Source organism: Apteryx rowi, unplaced genomic scaffold (assembly GCF_003343035.1).
Source record: "Apteryx rowi isolate R43461 unplaced genomic scaffold, aptRow1 scaffold_81, whole genome shotgun sequence".
Lineage (NCBI taxonomy): Eukaryota > Metazoa > Chordata > Aves > Apterygiformes > Apterygidae > Apteryx > Apteryx rowi.
The window spans coordinates 1310969-1316949 of NW_020451105.1; positions in this window are offsets into that span (position 1 = coordinate 1310969).

The window sequence follows — 5981 nt, forward strand, 5'->3', positions numbered from 1 at the left end:
GGCGCGGGTTTGCCTGCGGCTCAGGGGTGGGAGCAGAGCGCGCCCCGAGCCCGGCGGGCCGTGCCGGCCGAGGCCTCGGCACCGGCGCGGCTGCACCAGCGAGAGGGCATTTCACCGCTAGAGCTTATTGCCCACAGGAAGCTGGCTTTGGCTACGCCGACAACCTTTTTTTGCCCCGGTGTAAAACTGTTTCCAAAACAGCATATAAACGCTTTACACTTGCACTTCCGTAGCTTTCACTCTGTTCCAGGTTCATCATGTTTTTAAGGCTTTTTCACGCAGCTGAATAGGGTTTTAATTTGTAGGCAAAGCTTGGAAAAATACCCTTTTCTCTCTTACATTTGAAGCCTTTGTAAAAAGTTTGTGTTGCTACTTCAAACCATCACTACATAAAGCATTTGCATTTTGGACCTCATTCTTAACTTTTATAATGCAAAGCTCCAATAAACATCAAGGGCCAGTTACACAGACAGTTGTATGTCATGCCAAAAAATAACAGTCCCTGCACTGAAGACTCCAGTTTTGTGACTGAGTTATGTGACACCTAATTTGTTAATGCAACATATAGGCACCTAGCATTGAACAGAGTCATTAATTAGTCACTCTTCTCTCAAATACAAAAATCTTTACAGTTACAAACTTAACACATTGTGCTCTGTATTTGCCTTTGGTATTTGAGCCCTAGAGTGAATTCAGATCATATTTTTAATTTTTTCTCTAGAACCGTGACATCTAGATTTTTTTTTCTCGTGAAGATTCTGATGTAATCACATCATCCTGGTAGCTGGGAAAAAGCCAAATATTATGAGGCACATTCACATCACGAGTTCTACCAAATACTGGTTTAAGTCTCAGGCTAGGATTTTGGATTATTTTTTCCTTCCTAATGCAATAGGCAGGAAGAGAATATAAAAGCATAGATAAGTCAAATTGATACTAGTCTGATAAAGTGATACCATAAAAATTGGATAGCAATAAATTAAAAAAAGAAAGAAATTCCTCTTCCTCATTATTAAAAAAAAATGGTAATTTTCTGGAAGATTAAAACTTTTTGCCCTACTGTCTTCATTTTGTATTGCAAGTGTAATATCAAAGTGATAGTCTTGCTTAATTTTTAGAAGAAAGCCCTCAATATTGAAAATTAATGGTTTTATTGTGAAATCATTGATGAATAATAACCTAGGGACCAACTTTTAAAATAATGTCCTGCAGGCCATTAGTCTTTTCACCTGTAGTTGCAGACCAGCCATTTCAGAAGTTACATCCACTGATCTACTCTAGGTCCAGTTCAAACAGTTTCTAGATTTCATGCTTACACTTGCATGAAAATATTCTTTGAAACACAGAAGGGCATTTCATGTTAATTCTGAAGGGAGGAAGAACACATTTTACAAACAGACTAGTGAAGTGATAAACTAGTGATAAAAAAAACTCATTTTTCTGTCATTCTCCAAATGTTACTACATATGGACCCTTACTGTTGAACTATTGTGCCTGAACTATTGCATGGTGAATAGTGGAATTATTAAATAAAAGGTGCTGGCATAACAATTAAAGTATGTTAAATTAAGTTACCATCAACTGATTTTGATCAGGTATTAGGCTGCTTTATTACTAGAAAGGTTAAATTGTTTCAATGATAACAAACAGAGTAGAATTTCATCCTGGCCAAAGCTGCAATTGCTTCAATGAAATCAGAAATGTAGCTATTCAGAAGGGAACAATTTGTAGGATTGGGACCATAATTACTTCTGGAAAAGAAACCAAAAAATTGTAATAAATGCAAATTTCAGATTTTCCAGTATTTAAGGAACTCTCTTTGCTGCTAATGGACACTTAAATGAACAATTCCAGCAGAGTGGCAGGGATCCAAATTTCAGAGCCAGCACTGGCAATCGATTCTCAGTGCTGAAGCCTGCTGTGTTCCAGGGTCACTGTTGGGTACTAAGACCCACTATAGACAGTTATCCATGATAACCATGATGCTTATCAGATTGCTCCTGAATTTTGCAGAGTAGCATAGTCTCTCATTCCCCTTAGCCTCTCCTTTTTACCTGTCTCCCCATCCCTCTCTCACCATATTACCCAGTAAGACACACAACGCAGTGCACATCCCTCACTTCTTACCCATAACATGACGCTGTGCTGCACTGCAGACCTTGTATGCTGTGCCTAAGCTGAGGTCTGAATTTTTGTACCTTGTGAATCTATTTCTCATATGGGTCGGCTGTGGTGGTGAGGGTGGCGGAATCATGAGATGCCTTTACAGATAGGGCAGTGCCATTATTTTGTTCTCCTCCTTTGGGAGTCAGAGTTCAAGTGTGCTTGGACTGTTTGACCTGGCTCTGCCTGACAAACGTTGCAACTCCAGCCATCCTTCCAGGTCAGAATTCAGGTGGACAGTACGTTCCCAAATCCCCACCTTTTATTATGACTACGTTTGCCATACCAGTTCTGTCAATGAAGAGGACATCCAGTCCAAGGAGCTGTCAAGGCAGCATCTTCAACTATAATGTGTTCAAGCAAAAATAAAACAAGACTGAGAAACAGAGTCCAATTTACTCTGAGCAACACTATTTCAGTTGAATTTGTCCTACATAAAAAAAGAAAACTAATAATGTTAGTAAAAAGAAACTGTCCTGATTTGATTTTCATTTTATGAATGAGTTAAGTGGATAGATTCTGAATGTAAGGGCTAAAAGGTTAAACACCACATTAGGCACAACTGACAATCTCTATCAAATTAGACACTGCACTACGTCCAGTCAGACTGATTAACCTCAGACCCAGGTTCTGCAGCACAAATTCATACGCAAACCTCTGTATTCACATATATCCTAAAAGATATCTTTGCATTTTCTTCAATTTGGGATGACTTGGAATATGTTTTTTTTCTTTTTAAACTAAGTTTTGTTTTGACCTTAAATGGTTAAACACAAAAATGAACTGTTGGATCTATCTACCAGCTATAATCATGCTTCATTATGAAAGCAAAGCAAACAACATACCACACAATTCAGAACTGGAGAATAAATATTAATAAGCTCCATCTATTAATCTTCACTTCAACTGGTTTGTTAGCAAGGCCTAAGCACCCTCGCATTCAGCTTTCCCTGCTATTCTCATCAGGGGCCAGAGTTCCCACCTGAGCAGCAGGAGAGTTGAGCTGCAGAGCCTCCTCAGCCTAAAAGAGTTCTCACCTGTATCTTTGTCACCTTCCAAGTCTTGTGTTACTCTGTACACAGTGAGATTGCTTTTAGAGGGGAGGGGGAGATGTTAATGGTTACGCACTGCCTTTAGAAATGGGTTCCAGTCTCCACGGACTCAGGCGGGAAGAGAGCTCACATCCCGTACAAGTGTCTGCTATACAGAAGGGAGGCACCATTTCCTCATGGATAAAGAGTTAGGTGTTTATCTGTGCTCAAGAGGATAGCTTAGTCCAGGAGCAAATTTGGATCCAGAATTTCCTTTTTAAGGATATTTCCTATTTTATTTTCTTCAGGCACTTCACTTTGTGAATTCTACACAAAGCCTAGACCTTAGATAGAGCAGCAATTTCTAAGACCCCTCAAAAATACTTAAAAGACCTGACTTTGAAGTCAGATCGCTATGCCTGCATGGAGTCCAGCGTAGCTCAGAGAGGATCAGCATAGCGTCAGGACTTCAAATGCCACAAATATGACCAAATAATCAAATCCTTGCATAATGCTCAGCATTGCGCATAATACACACAAAATACCCAGGATATAAAGTCAGAAGAAATCCCAGTTACTTACTGTGAAATACCAAAAGATTTTTTGACATTCCTATTTACTCTGTAGTAAAGAAAAAGAATTTCCTTTTTTCTTCCTGCTAGGCCTGTAACCCAAGACATACCATATAACATCAAAAGCACTAGCAGCTTAGATGTTTTGAAGTAATGAGCATAACGCCACTTTTACAAGTTCAGCAAGAGGTCTGGCTTCCCGTCTGTGTCACTGAGTGAGATGTTACACGTGTAGAGATGTCCAAAAGGAGCCGCGCTCTAAATCAGCTGACAGCAAAGTAATCAGTTCAGAGACCCAGGTTAAATATCTATCCGCTCTTTACACCTCACAACCCCATGATGAAATTCAAACAAAAGATGTTAAAAACAGGGAGGAGAAAGAGCAAAAAAGCCTTCCTTTCCTGTCACATGATAAATTAGATCCCAGTGTTTATCCAAGCTCAGCAAAACGGCCAGCTCTTCCTGCCCACTGGCAGCCAGTGCATTTCAGACGGTGAGGTCGCGGCGCCGGCCGGCCCTCGCCGCATTCCCGGCTGGCAGCCCGGCTCTGAGCACAAACACCTGCAGCCAGGCGCAGCCTAGAGCTGCGTCGCGGCTCTGACTCAAGTGCTGCCCGCAAAGCACTTTATGGGTCAGTGGTAGCGAGATTTCCTTTGTGAGCCCCCAGGCCATGCTAACAAACACAAAACCACCACTGGAAACAGTCAAAGATTGCCTACGTATTTTTTCCTTCTGAGTTGAGCCTACAGCACCTTATTTACTCCTTATCCTTTATAGATGACTTTGACTTATTGGCAGAATGTGTTTTGAACACATTTCGGTCATTGCACGCTGAAATGAATAGATGAAAGAATAAAATTTTTGCCAACAGCACTGATCATTCTTTTGTCAGTAGATAGACATGATCTAGACTATTCTTTTACCGTAACAAATGTATCGAGAGGTTGCTAGATGGAAGAGACTCTTTGCCTGAGGGAGATGGAACAAGAGGGGAAGAAACTGGAGGGTGGCCTGTACACAAGAGGACAGAAGTAATTAATGGTTATGCCCACGTATAAAGATAAGAGCACTTATAAGTGTGTCAGCCCTTTGGCAACAGAAGCCATGATTTCTAGAAACCATGGTTTGATGCAATTCTTTTTTACATTAATACTGTATTTATATAAAATCAACTTAATTGGATGTGTGCCTGATTTACACAGGTGTAAACCAGATCAGAATCAGCCCCTCTGAAATCTAACAGAGTGTTGAGTTGGATTTACTACATCTGATAGGAAGAAAAGTCTCCCCAAAACATGTAGAAAACTCTTAAGACGCCAGATGAACTTACAGTATTTGTTTTTATGGATGTCAAACCTATGTCTATACCAGAAATATTTTCCAAATTTAGCTGCTATTCCTGCAACCAAAAATGTATATGCTCACACAAGTGCAAACCCACTGAACTCAAAAAGGCTTTCAGCTTAAGGCATTGGTTGGGACTTTGCAGCTCAGAAACTATTGCAACTGTTGCCTCTTTTTTTGTACAGATTTACAAGTGCAGAAATCCCCCTAAGCTAGGAAGATTTTTCTAAAGAAAAGTATCATTTATTTCCATCTTGAGTGAAATATATCCTTAATATCTAATGCAAGTGTAGTCTATGCTAAGTAAAGATACTGATGTTAGTACATCTTGAAACGTTTTTTTTTGGAACTATGCTGAAAGATATGCACTTAAATTCAGTTATAATAGGGTTGCACTTTTTTTAGTTACACATACTCTAGAAAAGAATACATGGCCAAATCCATGCAACATGGTTGTGAATAACATTGGAACAAGAAACGTCTCGAGTCGAGAATTCAGAAACAGCTGTCATAATGCGTTTCCTGACTAACTAAAACAGGTTTGGAGACATTCCACCTGACTGACCACCTACATCATGAACCCATTTACCCCGGCTTCCCTCTGTAATCAGTGGGGCGGGAGAACCACTCCATGGGAGTGACTCCGATCTTTGGTGTGGTCCATGAATCACCCTCTCAAGATGCTTGTCTCTTCTCATTGACTACACAGGGAGCCTCGGGCAGCTGGACGCCTTCCTTGGGAGCCACAGTTTGATGTTTAAAACTGTGAGACAAATCCAGGCTGGGATGCTGGATACACGCGAGAAATAGCAAAGCGTGTTTGTAGGAAAGCAAGTAAAATGAATGTGAATGGATTTAGAAATAAGCAGTT